General features: G+C 36.3%; 1 protein-coding gene across 2 annotated transcripts in view; it reads left to right on the forward strand.

The window, feature by feature from the left end:
- Positions 1-21,119, forward strand: part of LOC117997241 (serine/threonine-protein phosphatase 2A regulatory subunit B'' subunit delta) — a 132,054-nt gene that overhangs the window by 19,645 nt on the left and 91,290 nt on the right. The window lies entirely within an intron of this gene.

Raw genomic sequence — 21,119 nt, forward strand, 5'->3', positions numbered from 1 at the left:
AAATTATTTCGTTACTTACGACGGCTTTCCGACTCTTAAGAGTCCTTAGCTGCATCATCAGTCATCACCTACTGTCTGGTGTGATTGCAGTCAAACACAAGCCTATATTTATATTTTTTTAAAGTACATATTAGCTTCCACAACCAAGATTACGCCAGTCTTCTCGTCGATCAAATTTAAACTCGGAAGCTTTGCTGTTGAAAAAATGGAAAATAGGGCAGACAGAAATGCATATTGGTAAAGACCGGATGGACGATGACTTATCGATTGTCCTAAATATCGCTTACCTATAAGATAAAGAACGTATCAAAAATTAGGCAGCAGATTGGCTGCTAAATATATTCATAACGTTCCCAAATGAAAACGAAAACTTTGTACCGATTACTTCGAAGTGCAATTTCAAAAATCTTTGTGACTCCGCTCTTATGAAAGGCTAGACTAGAAAAGTTCTGAACCGTGAAATCTTTTAGTATTTGTTATTTAACGCTAAGTTACGTATTCACGTTACGAAAATCTTTTATCTACGTATCTTTATTATGCTGGTATATCACTTATTTTTAACTTAGCTGAAACTGATGTTTGATGCCCTTGTAAGTAGTTAAGTAAACAATAAGTAAATATATTGGGACAAGGCAAAAGACTTGACTAATCAAAAATATGGTGAAATAAAATTTGATTGCATATTCTACGTGAATTTTTAATTAATTAATTAACTACGGTAATACGTACGTGGAAAATTCTTCACAGCTGTTATGAAACCTCACTACTTTTGATGCAGCAATATAAATATATGTTTTGTTTTGATGAAATAGCTGATAATCTTTACACACACCTTATTTATTTTTTCAAGTAAAAACAATAATTCAATTCTTCTATAATAATATGTCAATAAGTTCCTTGCCACGATATTAATTTGTCAAAAATTGTATGGGCAAATATAACAGCGTTGTTAAGTAACTTATTGGCATAACTATATGTATATATACAGATAACTCTAGATTGATTATAAGTATTATATTAATTTCGGCGATAAGATGGAAGTGGACTAATTTGTTTTTACGATGAAGGAAAACATCGTGAGAGAACCAACATGCCCGAGCGCTCTCTATAATGTTCTCACTTCTCACCAAAGGTACGTATGCCAATTCGCACTGGGCCAGTAGCGTGGTGGACCACCAACCAAACCCCGTCTCTTATTCTGCGAGGAAACCCGTGCTCAGTGGTGAGCCGGCAATGGGTTGATAATGATGTTAAAAGTTATATATTTTATCCTGAATTAAGTAACTCTACCTGTTTTATGAGCGAATAGTCATTCACGTAACATATCTCACGCGATCTATATATATATATATATATATATATATATATAGGCACATTTCTTATAAAACAACGCAGACTGCGGAGACAAAGAACAATAAAACACAAGTATCACACTACACTACACTTACAACTAGAGTAACCAAGAGTGCAATTTTTTGCGGACTATCTGAAGTGAATTGAAAAAAAAATCGGCTTAATAAATCAAACAAAAAAATAAAATTAGAATAAAAAGATAGTAGATATAAATATCAACAAAATGGATTTTATTATTCGTCATCGATGGTTCAATCCTTGTGCTTATTATTGTGTATGCTGTGAAAAGAAAAATAATGCAATATCTACCTACATTTTGGCAGTTTGCTGCTTAATATTTTTGTTTTATTTAGATACAAGTTAGCCCTTGACTGCAATCTCACCTGGTGGTAAGTGATGATGCAGTCTAATGCAGTTTTTATTAAACCCATACCGACCCCTTTACTTTCTACACGGCATCGTACCGGAACGCTAAATCGCTTAGGCTGGTAACTAGCCACGGCCGAAGGCTCCTACCAGACCAAAATATAATTAAATATGACATTACGATTGTTGCTCGGTAAAGATGCCATAATCAATACTTATCTCGATTTTTGCGTCTCTATCTGCGAGACAAGGGTCTTTGGTAGGGCCTTCCACACTCCACATGCCACGCTCTTAGCCCTCCTTAATCTAGCGGCTCCCGGTGGCTCGGACCCCGGGGACGGGGACGTTTATCAGCGATGTGCTTTCCTTGAAAAGGAAATTCTAGGAATTGTATTTCTTTAGGGAATGGTAACCCTACATTACACCTCGCGCGTTCATTCACATGCTTAAATACTTTCCTTAAGTGTACGAGCGTGAGATTTCTGCCGTTTTGGTCAAAGAGTAGTTATGGCTCAAAGGTTAACACCTGGGAATAGTTAGCGTAGCTTGTGAATAGGTAAAAGTTTTTACCATTACGCGACTTATCTAACCACTACCTGTAAGTCAAGTCTTCTGGACTCATCCACTGAAAAAACTTGCCAGGTTTAAAGCGCCTGGTCAGATGTTTCAACAAGAAGGCCTCTGAAGGGCTGGCCCTTGGTAGGAAAAACCTATGTATTTTAGTGCGAGCTTTGACGGGTTTACTATGAACTAAATACTTAGATAGGTACAAGTACAACCTTAAGCGCCAGGACACAGATATCCGCAGACTCCAGAAGTGCGTGCGCTTCGATGCATATTATCTGCTGCTGCCCCGCTCTCATGCATAAACGTAGCGTCCATTTAGAGAAACAACGCTAATAAAGCTACTCTAAATTCCAGTCAGCATAGTGTTGCTGCTGTACCTGCCACCTGTTGGTTACCATAAAACGATCGGTCCAATAAATTCGGAGCAAATTGGCTGTGACAGACGGACAGTCAGACAGACTTGACACACGAGTGATTCTATAAGAGTTACTTTTTTTTAAGACTTACGGAACCCTAAAAACCTCGGGCGATGGGTTTGTGCCCAAAGAGTAAACTCTCATAGTTAAGTAAGTAGGTTTAGGTCTTAGTTTATTTTCATGTGGGGATTAGGGTTTTTGCAATAAAACCTAAAGCTAGCCTTATCTAATTACAATACAAATCATGCCCACGTGGAATAGTGCCAAGAATACTGGCTGCATTTGCGCGCTGGACAGCCAGGCTGATCCGTTGCGCAAAAACAGCCCTTCTGTCACCAGATTAATCGCGGTGAATTGTCTCGTAAAAATGTTTGAGCACAAAGACTCCATGGCCCCAGGGTCTCCATGGCAAACGGAACACAAATGTAACTCTCGATAAGAGAGGCATACCTGCGCCGCTTGCTGTTTTCAGCTGTTTTTGCTGCGGCTCCCGGTCTTGATGCTCTCCCCTGATATTTTTGAATTCTTCGATCCATGCATTGTAGACACCGACCACTGTAGATTACGTTTTTGGTACAATGCATCGATATAAATGACAAGATAGGCCCAAGCGAACAAAATTTTTCACGGTTTTGGAACCAAATAAATCAGCGCCACCTCTTAGATACTAATGAACGACCCGTTTAAAATCCAGACGTCACTGAGGTTGCATTGGTGCTGATAGCACCACTGAGTCGGAACCATTTGTTTGTTCAATGGCCCTGTCTATACGAAGTAATATATAAGTCAATAGTACAATGGGGCCGATTCTCTAGTACACAATCTCTAAACTAAACTAAATTAACAGGTCTAAATCTAGTGCTTTCCTTTTCCGCAAGCAACATTATGAAAGGGATAGCAATAGATTTAGACGTGATATTTTAGTTTAGTTTAGAGATTGTGTACAAAGGAATTAGCCACAATGTCATCTATTATGTACCTACCATAATATATCAACAACCAAAAGGGCACATGCTTACGTCATCCCTAACTTTAATTAATGATTTAAGTTCGGCCCTGAAACTGAACAAGAACCAATGCAGAGGGCAAACAAACGTTAACCTCTCACGTGCAAACAAAACACTTAATTATTAGAGCTATAAAACAAGTCCTTATGTATATTTAATACGGCCCATGGTCAACGGCTGGGGAAAACTTGTTACCCTTTGTGTTACTACCCACAAAGTTTTGCCAATAATGACGTGGATGAAGACGTCTACAGAATATTAAAGATCTGTACTTATTTGTAATATGAATGAAACCTTAAGATCTGTACGCACCTGAGCTGCGCTGCGCGTCACTGCAGGGCGCGGCACAGAGCGTCAAAATATTATTTCTATCATTTTGTATGGCGCATATCGCACTAGAGCGGCGCTGCACGGCCGGCGCTTCACCGCGCGTTGCCGCGCGTCGCGCTTGGGAGAATATTTTGAAGCGCAGCGCAGTAACGCTCTGTGCAGCGACGCTAGTGCGATATATCCAGCGGCGCGTCACGTCGCTTTAGAATGCGTATGGCGCTCGGATATGATACACGCGCATCGAGTTAAGTATATAATGTACAGGCGTGATAGACCTCAAAATAAATAACGTAGTTTTAATTTTTGGCACATGACGGGCTCTTAGAAGTATATCCTCAAAATTCCCTACCCCTAGGATGTCGGCTTCCACCCTTTCCCTCTTCACTGTCGCTCATCCTGCGACGTTGTTGCTCATACGCGAACGGGTATAGAAGTGACGCGCAAGTGACGCGAGCTGCCGCGTACTGCAGTTGTAGTGCGGTAGGTCCCGTGAGCGGCCTGAAGTGACGCGCCCTGCAGTCGGACTGCAGCGACGCGCAGCGCAGCTCAGGTGCGTACAGATCTTAAAGCTATGCTACGCTGGTCGTCCGCGTAGATTTGTTTACGAATTTCTTACACACGAAGTCGTGTTGCTACTTTATATGCTAGTATACTAGACACGATGCAAGTTAGAATTATTGTCATCCATATTCATGAGCTAGGTTGTTAAAAGTAATAAATTTTCCGAAGAGATTGATTTAATGCAACCCTTTTTAACCCTTTTAACATCGCGTCTTTCTCTACCCAAAGTTAATAAATCCAAGTAATACGGATTTATTCCTTTTAATACAATATATCACCATCGCTCGTGGTTTGCCCCTTGTCTATATATAAAATTCCTGCCATAACCTGGAAGGGGTATGGCAGTTTTTATTAAACCCATGCCCTTTTGGTTTCTCCCACCAGACAAATTCTAATTTCTAACACGTCCGTCTAGTAGCTAGCATAGTAGCTCTGCAAGGACTTGAGAGAAAACATTCTTCTTGCCTCTCGACTAGTCAGTCGAGATGCAAGAAGAATGTTTTAGATATGTAATACTACAAAATTATGCTAAGTAACCACAATTAGTAACAACTGTAATAATAATATAATAATATTAATAGGGAGATATGTTATTAGAAATAGGATAATATTAGGAATAATGAGAAATTAACGCTTTTGCTTACGCACTTCAAGGTAAGTAAATACGATAACAATGTTTTGTTTTGACTTACCTACGCTGAAATCAATCCTATTCTGCTATTTAGCACCGGAGTATCTAGCGTGGGTGTAAAATAATTCCATACTCTGAGATTTGGAAGCTACATACTAGGTATATTGTTGCTTTCTTGTCCTCATCTTAGTAGACTATAAACTTTTGGTAATAAAAGATACTTACCACCCAGAGTCTAAACGCGTTGGATAGTACATTTTTTTATAGCAAAGTGCCTCTAGTCTCTAGTCTAGTCTCTAGTGGATTGGCAGATCTAAATCTTTTTGGTTAGGACGGTCCCGGGGGTTCTTCCTAATATACCCGAGTTCCTAGGCACGCGATTTGGTTATGAGATTTTACCAACCAAAACTCTGTAGTCACTGGCCCCTTTTTTTGATAACGGGGATAAATGTTAAGATATCCGATTTTTCCTTGAAAAAAATATACCCTTGGCTCCTATCGCATCTCTTGGGTAGTACAGAAACTACGTTACTTGGTATGCTCTACGACTTCATATAAATAAATAAAAGGAAAGGCTGACAGACTGACTGACCGGGCTGAGGCATATAGATAGCTATTATGACGTAGAGATCCGCTAAGAAAGGATTTTGTAAATTCAACCTCTAAGAGGTTTGAAATTTGTGTAGTCTACGCAAACGAAGCTACTTCTCTATAATCTTCATAAAAGTTTCCTGTAATTTAGTTTAAACTTTTGATACAGGACTGTTGAACTGAATGGCAGTGTAAATGTATAGATCCAAGATGGGAAATGAATCTTTATATACCTAGTACTTAAGTTGTTGCAAAAGACGACATTAATAAAGTGTCTAGAAGGCGGAGTGTTTGCGTCGAGGCGACTAGAATGCGGTAAGCTGACGGCCAGTTTAAGGGCTCTGTAATTAACAAGCGGAGCGGCGCAACTCAATGGGGCTAGATAATATTATTAAACGTTGACGAGGGAATAAGGAAATGTTAAGTGTAGCGGCCGAAATGTAGGGCACAGTTATACTAAACTTACGCTGTGTTTATTGGTAAGAGTAAAAAGTTTATTGGCATGTTGCTTTAGAATTTAATTGGGGTTGGAGTCGCTTGGACTCTTCTTGGTTTGGTGGAAGGATTTTTACTTCCACCAAAAATCTCACGTACCTACCAAAATGAGTGGGTAGCTATTTACTTAATAGGTAAATAATGAAATGTAAACGAGACATAGCTTATGAACTGATTGGATTTATCACAGCATTGTGCGTTGCAGAAAAAACTCTGACCTTGTCCGCACAGTGGTCATTTCGCTTCTTGCACAGCAAGTAGGTGGTAACAAAGTTGTTACCACCATCCACCACCATCTAGCTGCACAAAGTCTCAGGGCAATAATTAATAGTAGCAGTTCTGCTGATAGGTACCAAATAGTACTTACCTATCAACAGAACTGTGCCAAATAATTTTAAATAGGTACATATCAAAAATTGCGTAACCGGCAGGAATTGAACCTGCATCTTCTGGGTTCGCGCCCGATGCCTCGATGATGAGGTTCGATTCCTGCCGGTTACGCAATTTTTGATATGTACCTATTTAAAATTATTTAGTAATTTCCTTGAAGTGTAGGTAAAACACTAAAAAATTATAAAAAATATAGAACTGTGCCAATTTGAGCTGATCCTTGAGTTTCCCAACTGGACATATAAATAGAGTAATTGTTTGGATTTAGTGGAGGATGACATGCTGTGAAAAGTTTTATAGCGCCAGAAAGAACTAATAATGGAATCCGCTATATTTGTGACGTACAGTGGTGCATTGTGCAAGCAACCTCGCACCCACTCCACTCCCGCATATTGCAAAATCAGACGCCGATCTATGGAGATGGGCAAACAAATAGCGTAGGAACAATTGATGGGAAAGATTACATGATCTATGGGTGCTATTAAAATAACAAAGGTTGAGAAGTCCTTTATGAGCATTACATAGAACATTCTCATTTAAAAGTGTGGCATAACTTTATTTTCAACATTTGTTAATACTTTTGAAAATGTAGGTACCTATTTGTGTGCTGATTCTTCCAACGGGGCTATAACGTTTTCTAAGTCCTGGGCATCTTCACAGTTTTCCACATGGGGAGAGTTTGAGTCCAATTCTCTCCAATTTACCTTCCCATCCTTCTTATGTAATCTTCTACACATTTCATGCAACGTTTCTCGGCCTGCCTTCTGGCTTCTTCTACTAGCTGCTAGGATGTTCTCCTGCATTCGATCCATGTGATCTGCCCTGCCCAGTATATTGCATTAAATAACTACCTACTCTATTTCTCATTTTCAATTGAGGGAACCCTTTATTTAGGCTGCTTGTCGGATGTTTTAATTTTAGAAGTTTATTCAGGTGCAAGTATTTTTCGTGATTTGTTACTTTCTTACTTCGTAAAGCATGTTTAAGGTTGTATTTGCCTTAATACTGTGACCAAATAACCGAGACGCGATTTACAGAGTCCAAAAACCCCACGGCCTTCAGAAAACACCTTGAGAAATGACATTGTATTTAAAGTATTCTTTCTATACTAATTTAAAAATAACTTCTGCTTTTAACTATAGGTACTTAAATAACTTTTTATAAACGAATTTAATTTAAGTTATCTAAAACGTAAGAAGCTAAAAGCTTTATTTACAGAGCTTTATTATTATTTTTAGAAGGTTTACTTTAAATACTAATGAAATACGAGTAGGGAGATAAATAGCTGACGCCCAAACATGCCCTTCGATCAGAAAACACCCACACTATGAACGTAATTATATAAAATTGCGTAAAATATTGAGAAACAGCAAAAATAGACGTATACGCCTTAAATGAGCCATAAATAAGGAAAATGCTAATAAATAATGATATTATGTCCATTTAGTTAGATTGATGGACGTTTACTTATGCATTGACGACTGACGTACACATTTTGCATCCACAATCAGTTCGAGACCGTTTATTGTGTTGTAGAAAACAGAGATGTTGTTTGTTTAAGTTTGTTCGACTATGGACTCGTATTTTATTTAAAAACTAGCTTATGCCCGTGACTTCGTCCGCGTGAACTACACAAATTTCAAACCCTTATTTCACCCCCTTTGAATTTTCAAAAATCCCTTCTTAGCGGATGCCACGTCATAATAGCTATCTGCATGCCAAAGGAGATCGCCCGTGAACGGGCCCTCTTTTGTGGCGTTTTTGGCCCGATCCGTTCAGTATGGTCCAGTAGTTTGAGTTGTGCGTTGATAGATCAGTCAGTCAGTCAGTCCTTTTTCTTTAATATATTTAGATCCACGATTCTAACGATGTAAACAAACTTTTTCTCTTGTTTTTTTTTGTAATTCACTTACATATTAATCTACATGTAATTCTACACATTCACGCTTACGGCTTGCATTTAAAAAATTCAGAATTGAAATTAGTAGTAGGTACTTTTAACTGAAATAGTATAAAAAATTACTACCCTCCAGATAAAAAAAAACCCGGCCAAGTGCGAGTCAGGCTCGCGCACCGAGGGTTCCGTAGTACATTCGTATTTTTTCGACATTTTGCACGGTAATTATGATGATGATGATACAATATGATACAACTATAATGCATAAAAATAAATAAAAATCTGTTTTAGAATCCACAGCCCTTTTATATGATACTCCACTTGATATAGTTATCTTACTTTGATAATTTAAAATACTAATTATTAGTTCATGACCACAATTAATTTTTTTTGTGTGAAGTAACCACATATTCACGGTTTTCAGATTTTTCCTTTTCTTACTTTCCTTTCAGTTCTCAAGTATTGTGATAATACCAATAACTCCAATTTTTTCGTCAATCTGTCGGTTCTTTGAGTGATGCAACGCAACAAATGTCATGGCGTGTTGTGAAACGATTTATCTCTTTGTTAATATAACTTTTCGTTTGCGTACCTTGATCTAGTTTGGAAAGACAAAATTCTGTACACGTAGATAAATCGGCGTTAGCTAACACTTGGAGAGATTTATTATCTTGAGATACTGCTGCAACTATCCAATGTGTCTCTTCGCATAAATTATAGTTGTAGACGATGTGGCGAAACTTATCGGGCTAGCATTTTAGCATAATTTAGGCGTCAATCCCGAGTACAATGTTCTGCCAAGTAGTATAAATTGTTTGGCGTCACTTAAACCTAAACGGGTAGATTTAGTTTAATATCTGAGGTGTTGTTACATTCGTCTTGTTTGGGTCGGTGACGTTACAAAAAAAACAACGTAGACACGTACACGCGTAAAATTTAGAATAGGTTAACTTTTATAGTATACGTATCCCTGAGTAAATCTAAGACTATCTCTGAAAGTAACTCCCATAACAATAGACATTACCATTTTATATCAACGACATCAAGTTTAGTGCTCAATAAACCACCAGGTACGATAAAAGTTTAGTGCGAAGACAGTCTACTTAAAGGTAATGAAAGGATGGTATCAAGAGATTAATAGAGTCCTCACAGATTACAGTTTCTCGGAGTCTTCCTGAACAAAATTCGAAGTCTTCACCATATTATAAAGTTTAATAGATAGGTTTTACAATAAAACTTAAAACTAGCCTTATCTAATTACTATATAAATCATGACCGCGTGGAATGGTGCCAAGAATACTGGCTGCATTTCCGCGCTGGACAGCCAGGCTGATCCGTTGCGCAAAAAATGAGCCAGCCCTTCTGTCACCAGATGAGGCTATTAATCGCGGTGAAATGTCTCGTAAAAAATTTTTAGCACTAAGACTCCATGGCCCCAGGGTCTCCACGGCAAACGGCACAAAAATGTAACTCTCTATAAGAGAGGCATACTTGCGCCGCTTGCCGTTTTCAGCTGTTTCTGCTGCGGCTCCCGGTCTTGATGCTGTCTTCCTGATATGACACGGGGCCAATGTGTCAACGCAAGTTGCGTCCCACACTAGTGCCCGTCCCCATTCCCAGGGAACCAGCGTCAATCCATCAGGTCTCTTGCCATCATCCCGACTAATCCCTGCCGGCTCAAGAATATTTATGGTGGCAAGAGCTCTTTTAATTGTATCGTTAAGAGTTATAAAGTGTAATATTTTTGTAGTTAAATGAGCTTCTTTATTTTAAAGTATCCCTATTCATATTCTTACTCTATCTGCGAGTCTGCCTTTGCTTCGTATAAGTAAAAAATCAGTAACCCTTAGAAGATCTGCACTTTAATTAACGTAAATTATAATATTTTGGATGAGTACCTATTGTTTCACGAAACAGTCGCACGAAATTTGGTATTTTTTGCTAGCTTTATTATTTTCGTTCCACGATTGCCAAGTTAAAATGATTTTAAAGTATGATGATGATGGATGTGACGTCTATGATGTACTTAGTATAAAAAAGACCAAACACGTTTGGTATATTCTCTACTCGTCATACTGAATTGGCAGTTTTCCTAACCACATCTGTTTGCTCTTAGATACTGTTAGTGTTATGTATAAATAGGTTAGAGATCCGATACTTGTCCTACCTCGTTACCTCAGCAGTTCTTTTTTGCTGAATTTGGTGAAGCAGCAAATTTTTGTTAAAAATCCCGGCTTAGTTCGTTAGTACGCTTAACGACCTATCGTCGCATAATTAACTTACAATAATTACAAGTCGTTATTGTCTACGTATGTATTATATTATTTTTATAATAGTTTTGACTTTTATAACCCAAAAAATTATAAAAATGATATGTAGGTCTTTTATATAATATCACAATCACTATCCATATTATAATTAATGTGGAAATGAGTTAGTTTATTGGTTGGTCCTTCAATCACGCTCAACGGAGTAACGGGTTGATGTAAATTTTGCATGGACATAGTTATCTGGAGAGTGAAAGGCCTTGGCATAGGCTATGTTTTTGGTTTAATCCCGGAAAATTAAAGATTATCCACGGAATTTTTAGAAACATAAATTCGCGCGGACGTCAGCTAGTGTATAATATTTTTGGTTGATTAAATGGATATGTACTCATTTAATCAGAAATATCCTGTGCATTTAGATTGCACTGTCCTTTATTTCAGCTAGGAGTTACGACCCTCAGAAAAATACAATGGTGGTACACAGTCACAAGGCTTTACGCTTTCATGAAAATGGTGTCAGTTATCATAAAATAGGCTCTGATAAATGATATTATGTATTTTTATTGCGAGCGTTAATATTTTATATCTGCTTTATCGTTCAATATAACGCTATAGAAGATAAAACCTGTATTATGTGGTATTCTACTTATGGGTAATGAAAAAGCTGTTAGCTGTTTGGAACTACCAGACCTAGTAGATTATTTCAGTGGCGTGAGTGGAGTGACTAACACTAGTCTTGGCATAAAAAGTTTGAATGACATAATAAATGATTGCACCTCCATGCACCTATACCTCCATGTGTATACTCTATATCCCTTCATTAGGAACGTATAAAGAAAATAATACAAAAGGGAGCAAGCAACGATGCCCCATGGGCCCTGTCTGATCTCACAAAAGGGCGATTTGAGAAAACCTACAAAATCCGAAGGGACAACATTTTTACCAATAGTTGACGACTGACGACCTGTCTGGTACAGACTGTAAGAAAATAAAACAAGGTTGCTTATTTGTTCGTACAAATTAAATTTCGGGTTTAATTTCCGGCTAACCCGATTTGGAAGGATGATATTTCTATAATTCAATCATTCAGAGCTTGGCATTCTTTTGGCAGGGGTTTTCCTTGGTCTGATATATTTTATTTTACGCTACGGCTAATATTATCTATACTCTACCTATACTTTTTTATATATAAAAGGAAAAGCTGGCTAGGCGACTGATCTATCAACGCACAGTTCAAACTACTGAACGGATCGGGCTGAAATTTGGCATGTTTTTTGGCTATTATCACGCAGACATCCGTTAAGAAAGGATTTTTGAAAATACAACACCTAAGGGGGTAAAATAGGGGTTTGAGATTTCTGTAGTCCACGCGGACGAAGTCGCAGGAATAAGCTAGTAAAATATATACCTAATTGCTTTTTTCCAGTGCCTGTTTCAGAGGAGTTTATATGCAGCGCGCTCCAAACAATTGTAATTCGGTTCTCATTTAAATACTAACCAGTTAAACTTAACGAAATGGTCTAGGTACATTCTATATCTGTGGTTTTCCAGATTTTTGTAAAAATGTGAAGTTTTATAGTTACACGGACTCAAACATTAATACAAATCTTCACATAATACCTGATGAATCTGATGAGAATATCAGCTATCCAAATGAAACCCGGACTGCGTTTGTATTGAAAGCGCTGGGAGTGTACTTGGCAAACTTCTCCTAACACATAATACATATTATATAGGTACACATAACACCATTTCACGTGTATTTTGTTGCAATAAATAAATGAATTATGAATTATGGCTCAGTACAAATTTACTTTTTCTTTTTCAGGTAAGCGCATCTAGAATCTTCCTAACCAACCCAACGTTCGTTAGAATCCAACGTTATTACTAAAAATCAGGTAAGATTGATTATTTAATTATATTTTATAATTATAGGTATATTTTATTGTTATATTAGAAGCATCATTTTGTATGTGAGTGGCCATGTGGTTGATACTGCTTTTAAGTGCTGATAAACATTATCTAGCTTATTACGTAGCCATACCGCCTGATAAAGTAGATGTAAAAATATTATCATTAAACAAAAAGTAACTAATTAAGTAGTATTATTAAATGTTAAGTTATACATATAACATGTACAGTATAAAATATATTTATAGACTTAAATTCGAAGATAAAATATAAATTATACCTTGTGTAATTGTCTAACCTAATTAGTTGTGACTACCTATTCAAGGTAAACAGATTTGGCACAAAAATTTTAATTCTGGAAGACAAAGCGGTGGAATCATTATATTGTTGGCAAGGGACAGTCATTTTGTATTATATTATAGTACTGATGCATTACCCATATCATAACATATGCAAAAATGTGTTTGTTTGTTGGTTTGCCCTTCAATCACGCCACAACGGATCGGCGTGTTTTTTGCATTGCCATATGGATAAAGACATAAGCTACTTTTTTATCTAAAAATCAAAGAGTCCTCGCGGGATTTTGAAAACCTAAATCCACCCGGACGAAGTCGTGGGCATCAGCTTGTAAGATAATATTATGTGAAACTAGACAGTATTTTTTTTGAAATATGCATCGTGTTTAAAACTCAAGAGGAATTTTTTTTTAGTCAAGCATGGAACTACATTACCAAATGATTCTAACCACAGAATTTAATTTTGAAATAGTGAATGTGTAATAGTCCGTTGATCTAACGAAGATTTATATCGTACGAAGGTTGAACGTCGAAATTGGTCGTAATAGGGTGATTGGACGAAATGGGGCACTATTGTGTTCGCAATGGTTCCCAGTATATTTAAGTCATCGAGTTTCTATGTCTGAGTGGTCGTTCCCGCTGGATTACTTACGTCGTTTTTGTAGGAATCTGGGATTGAAATATAGCACGATAAAATATAAGAACGCTATTAGCGAGAAGCTCTATCGAATTGAGGACAGATAAACTTTTTATTTTCTTTAAGTAGATAGTAGGTAGTTACTTACTTACGTCTATAAGGGTTATATTTTTGTGATACCTAATATAAATAAGGCATTCTAAATTCTCCTTATTCTCATAGACCTTATACTTAGAACTAAGCCAGAACACCACTATCTCGCACCCTGCACCCTGCACATCACCACACCCATCACCCACATCCTACATCCCACACCCTTTTTTTTTTTTAACGTTGGGAAATGCGTTTACGCATCCCCCTCTCCTGGAAGCCAGCCAGCTAACCAGCCAGCCAACCAACTGGAGGGAAGGTATGTGGGACTCGCTGGCCGAGAGGCGACCGGAATACTCACTAAAACCCAGCGGCATTCCTGCACGTCGCCTGGTGACATCCCACACCCTACGCAATATTGGCATTAATGTTCATGACTATGAAATTACCTTTGGTCTTTTGATCTCTTCGACTTCAATAAAATAGAGAATTATGTTTATAACAACTTTTGTTCCTTCTTATGATACTATTTATCGATGTTAACCAGTTCCAAAAGTAGCCGCACGAAGGACCTTTTGCACAAATGATTAGAATTTTAAGTTCAAACCAGCTGGCAGTGTCGCGCAAAAGTTCAAAAAGCCTGTAGGTAATGTGCTAGGTACTTACAATACTTTCTAAAGAGAGAATAAAATAAAAAACTTTGTGCTTTTTTAGTTATATTTTGCTATATTATGTTAAGAAAGATATTAAGTCTTTTCTAAATGAAAAAGTATAAATAAAAAAGCACCTTTCACGGAATGCAAAATATCATGAGAAATCTACATACATATCTTAGCCAAATGGGACCTCTGCCAACCTTCATAATCGCCTATATCGCATTAGTATTCGAATTTTCATATTTCTTGGCACATAAATCACTGGATAAAGCAGAATTTAATTTTATTAAAAATGTAGTTGTCATTTTTTTTTTGATACCGCAATAGTACCCTGTCTACCAATTTGTAATTCTGCAGAAACCGTCAAAGCAATAAGTTAGCAAGTTTTGCTCTATGTCAATGGTGCGATTTAAGTTACTACGGATGATCATGATTAACCCATCGCCGGCTCACTACAGAACACGGGTCTCCTCTCAGAATGAGAAGGGTTTGGCCATAGTCTACCACGCTGGCCATGTGCGGATTGGTAGACTTCACACACCTTTGAGAACATTATGACGAACTCTCAGGCATGCAGGTTTCCGTCACCGTTAAAGCAAGTGATATTTAATTACTTAAAACGCACATAACTCCGATAAGTTAGAGGTGCGTGCCCGGGATCGAACCCCCGACCTCCGATTAGAAGGCGGACGTCTTAACCACTAGGCTACCACAGCTTCTACGGATAGAAATTATACTAAAATAGTCTATCAATAAAATGGCGGATGCGGATGGATAGACCGACGCGGGATAGACAGATTATGCAACTAAGGTATCATTGTAGGTACGTTCCTTATTAATCACGGAAGGTACGTCAATATTTCTTAAAAAATGCCGGGAAAATAGACCAAGCGATTAATTGAAGCCGGAACTGACACGATATCTAGCCAAGTAGGTTTTCGCATGACTGCGCCTCAGAGATCATGATTCCTTTATTGAGATATAACATTCAGACAGAAGGCAATTTGTCAGACGATTTATCTCGACCACTATAATGCTAAATAATAATTAATTGCTTTGGAAACAATGGATGTTTAAAAACTGAGGACATCAGTGAAGCGTAGTTTTATTTTATACAGTCCATGTAGAATCGTATTGTTAATTTCAAACTTGTAGTTTAATTTGATACTTACATGTGCCTTCAAATAAATTACTTAAGTACTTCGTGGAATTGATAAAATAACTGACATGTGAGTTCTTATCATACTCCTACTTAGCAGTTATACCAGAACGAGTTTTCATGTAATGTAAGTAAACCCTACATTTGTATCTGGTAAGGAAAGTATTGAGTTGTTTATCGTAACTGATTAGATCGAATCGATTATTATGAGATATACCATAGGTAGGTGCACTGCCTATAATATAGATGTATAAATTATAATAATGTAATTATAGACAGTGTATTATGATATCCGCAAGTCTATAAAGTTCCGTTTTTAGGACAACCACTTAATCAACAAAACTTCGACGTTAGATTAGAAGCGTCGTCCATTATACGGGTTACAGGAAAAGAGGACACGATCCCGTTTAGGGGTTATAGTACAGGACATTAGCTATCAAACGACCCCTAAAGTGCTTATGCGAAAGTGTATTGTTTTCGAGTTATTAATTTTTTTATTTTTTTCTTGGTAAAAGGGTGTTTGCCACTTTAAAAATTAATAAAAAAAAGGAACAATGTATTTCAGCAGATTTTTTTTTATTTCTTGCTAGTACATATCCTTGTTAATAATAAATAGTTATAAAACTAAAAAAATCTTCAAGCATTTTAAAATTACAGCCCAAAAACTGTACAAGTTTTCGAATTTTAAATTTAATTCTTTGAATAACTTGCAAATTTTCTGTAAAAATTACTACGGCATTTATCCTGCGGATTATTTTAAAAACATCTACGTTTCATTAGCTATCCATTGGTACAAAAAAATTACAAAAAAAATCATAAAATCAAGAAAAAATTACACAACAAAGAGACCAGGTAGAAAATTCTAACAAATGCTATTGCCAAAGAATTAAATCAGAATCTATGTAAAAACGAGTTTAATGCAAAATCGTTAAAGATTATTTTTAATGAGGTCAAAAGGTAATATAAAATCAGTCAAGTGCGAGTCACGAAGGGTTCCGTACCTTCGTACAAGAAATAACAATTTTTATTTTTTTTGAAATTTTTATGGCGGCCATTTTGTAATTTTTAGTATTTGTTGTTATAGCGGCCATAAAAATACACATTTTGTGAAAATTTCATGTTCGTTCGTCCGTCCGTCCGTCTGTTAGGCCGTCCGTTTGTTATGTCAGTGGACTGTATCTCGTGAACCCTAATACGTAGAGACTTGAAATTTTTACAGAATGTGTATTTTTATTGCCGCTATAACAATTAATACTAAAGATTACAAAATGGCCGCCATAAAAATTAAAAAAAATTAAAAAGTGTTATTTTTTGTACGATGGTACGAAACCCTTGGTGTGCGAGCCCGACTCGCAGTTAATTGATTTTATGTTACCTTTTGACCTCATTAAAAATAATCCTTAACTATTTTGCATTAAACTCGTTTTTACATAGATTCTGATTTATTTCTTTGGCCATAGCATTTGTTAGAATTTTCTACCAGGTCTCTTTGTTGTGTAATTTTTTCTTGATTTTATGATTTTTTTTGTAATGTTTTTGTACCAATGGATAGCTAATGAAACGTAGATGTTTTTAAAATAATCCGCAGGATAAGTGCCATAGTAATTTTTACAGGAAATTTGCAAGTTATTCAAAGAATTAAATTTAAAATTCGAAAACTTGTACAGTTTTTGGGCTGTAATTTTAAAATGCTTGAAGATTTTTTTAATTTTATAACTGTTTATTATTAACAAGGATATGTACTAGCAAGAAATAAAAAAAAATCTGCTGAAATACATTGTTCCTTTTTTTAATTAATTTTTAAAGTGGCAAACACCCTTTTACCAATAAAAAAATAAAAAAATGAATAACTCGAAAACGATACACTTTCGCATAAGCACTTTAGGGGTCGTTTGATAGCTAATGTCCTGTACTATAACCCCTTAACGGGATCGTGTCCTATTTTCCTGTAACCTTGTATATTATTATTACCCATTCAGGACCATATAAATTTTTAAAAATTATCTACACCAAATTGGAAATAAACCAACCCACTAAACATGTAGTACACATGAAGTATGTACCTAAAGTTGTAAATCCATCAGTCCAATAAAAAAATAGTAATGATATAAATTGAAATGAAAAAAATTGAATAATGTTGGGACTGCCTCGGTACTGTAGCGCGTCCGGTATGTTTGCGGATAACTGTGTAGACGGCTTCTTCGCAATCATACGGAAAAGGATCGCCTCAATTAAAAGTAGGTTGGAGAGAAGTCCTAACATTATCCTGAAGGTGATAGCAGACAGACAGGACAGCGCTCTCAAGGCGCACTGGATGTCTGCATTAGTTAATAAGTATATTAATTATATTAACTAACATAGAATAAGTTTCTTACTAACATACATTATATTGTAATATAGTTACTAACATAGATTAAGATGGTTACTAACATAATATTGTGGGCCTTGATGTCTGTGAAATAAAGATTATTTATTTATTATTTATAAAGTCTTGTCCATAATCGGAAGTAGTAAAAGGAAACATGGTCTTTCCTTAATCCTTTCGCGGCTCGTGACTTGGTGTTAATACTTACCTACAATTTACTTGATGATGTATTTTAATTCAATGTCATCGAGTGGGTGAGGTAGAACATGCGGGCACAGTCCGTGACCGGCGCGGCGGCGCGGCGGCGCGGGCGCATCGACAACAACTTAGTTTTTTGTCGTATTCCAAACTGATTAATATCCCAGACTTCCTAATCCCATTGCTATTTGCACTTCATGTCTTGTAATAATTACATTGCTTATGTATTGCATCTACCTACACCTATTGTAACACTAGCTGATAACCGCGACTTCGTCCGCGTGGATAAACCTATAAGTTTTTAAAAATTCCCTGGGAGCTCTTTGATTTTCCGGGATAGAAAGTACTCTGTGCGACTCTAAAAATTTACGTCATCCTTTGCTCCGTTGCGGCGTGATTGAAGGACAAACCAACAAACCAAAAACAAATACTTTCGCATTTATACCTCCTAGGTAGCATTCTATTATTTCATTGATAGCGTATTCTGTTTGTTTCCGTGATTCTTCGAAGTGGCTATACGTACTCATTCGATTCGTATTTTGACGGATCCGTCAAATCACGGATGAGTGCACAAACGCCCTTAGGGAACTTGTAACAAAACGTCGAGGCTTCGACGTCACTGACAGGTCAATGTTCCTACATTTGACGCTAGGAAGCCTATGAATCGCCTATTTTTCTTTGATTTTTGCATTAATATTTTGCATCTTCTAGGCAAGCGCGCTCCATCTTAGGCTGCATCATCACTTGCCACCAGGTCTGATTGCAGCCAAGTGCTAGTCTATAAATAAAAAAAAAACACCGCTACGCTATTACGCTATTACCGCTGTTATTTGTACGCTACTACGCTTAGCTACTTTTAAAATTACTACTTGCCTTTACTTACCTTTTTTATTATTTTTAACGATGTATAATTTGCATTTATTATGATTAAATTTAAATTAATAACCCTGGTTACAACATTAACATGCATAACATGCAATCATAAAATATGTCCCTTCACATAATTCAAAGCAATTCCTCTAACCGGTGTATTCACAGAAAGTGAAAGTGTTCACTTTCACGATTTTTTTTCACACGTCATTTGTGATTTGCATGTTAGTGCTAACTAATTAACATATTCAAAATAAGCATCAAAAATTTCCTTTGGTTGTATAAAACCAGAACTATGTATTGATAAAATATTATTATGTAGGAAGGCTGTTACTAAAAATTTGCCTAAAATAATATATTTTTACTGAGATAGGTAATACATATTATAAAATGAAATGAGCATTGTAAAAAACCGAAATGCAAGTTGGACTCGCACTCGAAGGTTCCGTATCATCGTAGAATAGTAATAGTAAGTATAACTTTTTTTAAATTCTTCCTTTTCTTCTTTTCTTAAATTTTTTTTCTTCTTTAAAGGTTAATTCTTGACCGCAATTTCACCTAACATACTTACTTAGTAAGAGGAGTAGTTGATACAATTCGTCGATGTGGATTTAAGTTTTTTAAATCTCGAGGGATTTGATTTTCCGGGATTTTCCGATCATATTATATCTGAGTCCAGAAATTCAAGCACTGTGCCAGATTTTAATATTTTATAAATAAATAAATTTTAAACCATGAAAAGGTAACAAACACATTTATAATACTAAATAGGTACGGATGAAAAGAAAATGTAGTGGAAATACAGGTCTGCCGTGGCGGGCAGCGTGCGCCCGCGCATGTCAATGTGATGTAACCGGTGTTCGCGCAAGGTCGTTCTCTGTCGCACTCCAACCGGTTCTCTGACGAACATTCAACGTGAAATGTTGTTGATTAATGTAATTTATTAACTTGTTATTTTAACAACGAGTTTCATAATTAATCGCAATCATAATCTTTAAAGGGTTAGGTATATTTGACGAATAATAGATCCTCAAGTCTAAAACAATGCAGTCTAAATAACTTATTTAGACCTATTTTCAGCTGTGCAGCATCCATTGGATGAATTAATTAATATTTTGAATAATATTATCTAACTGGCGATCAACCGTGGCTTTGCTCCCGAGGAAAGTTCGTAAAATCTGGCCTCATTCCTTGTTTACATTATAAAGGAAACCTCAATACAAAGCTCCAGCTTTTTAGATCCGAGGGATTTTTTATTTTTATATTGGAAACGTTTGGTTTCATCATTCATAATTGAGATAATACATAAATATCCTACTGTCTTAAACACACATACCAAACTAAATTGAAAATATACTTATGTCTTTTACTTTAATATAACTAACGTTACTGTATTCGATTTTACTTCCAAGTTCCACAGTATTTTGCGTAGTTCCTTTTCATTTATATCGCCGACATTTCGTATCGTATTAATTCAACACCGGTTTAATTCATAATTTTATATTTTAAAAATGTAGCTGTTCGCGGAATCGCCACGTTTAATACAATAGGTATACCTAGCAAGACAATATTTGGCTTTATTATACTATTCAATTAGAGTGAAATATGAAGGTTAATCGATGACCAACATAAAATATAATAAATAGAAATATAATTAACATACTCAGCCGAAATAACTTTGTTATAGGTAGATATTATTTTTATTGTAGGGAAGATCTTTCTGGTGAAGGGACATTTTCTTTAGATATATTTATTTTCCTAATCGTAAAAACACTATATAATATTGTTTTTAAGTACATAATTGTGTAATTTACTCGATGGTCAAATACTTGGTTGACATAAAAAGGAAAATAGATCAAGATACGCTTAAACAGGCGAAGCCTTACATGCACGTCGCGTTCTGAATACTTAATGAGGATTGAGACCGCTTGCAGTGGCCATATTAACTGTTTAACACCTACCTTGCGTCGAGCTGCGAGCAATGGAGTTGTGATGGAGTGTTGCTAACATTCTTTGTTACCTTATGTAAATATTCTTAATTAAAAGTATTCCAATTGCCTCTAAGG

The sequence above is a fragment of the Maniola hyperantus genome, chromosome 4 (assembly GCF_902806685.2).
Source record: "Maniola hyperantus chromosome 4, iAphHyp1.2, whole genome shotgun sequence".
NCBI lineage: Eukaryota > Metazoa > Arthropoda > Insecta > Lepidoptera > Nymphalidae > Maniola > Maniola hyperantus.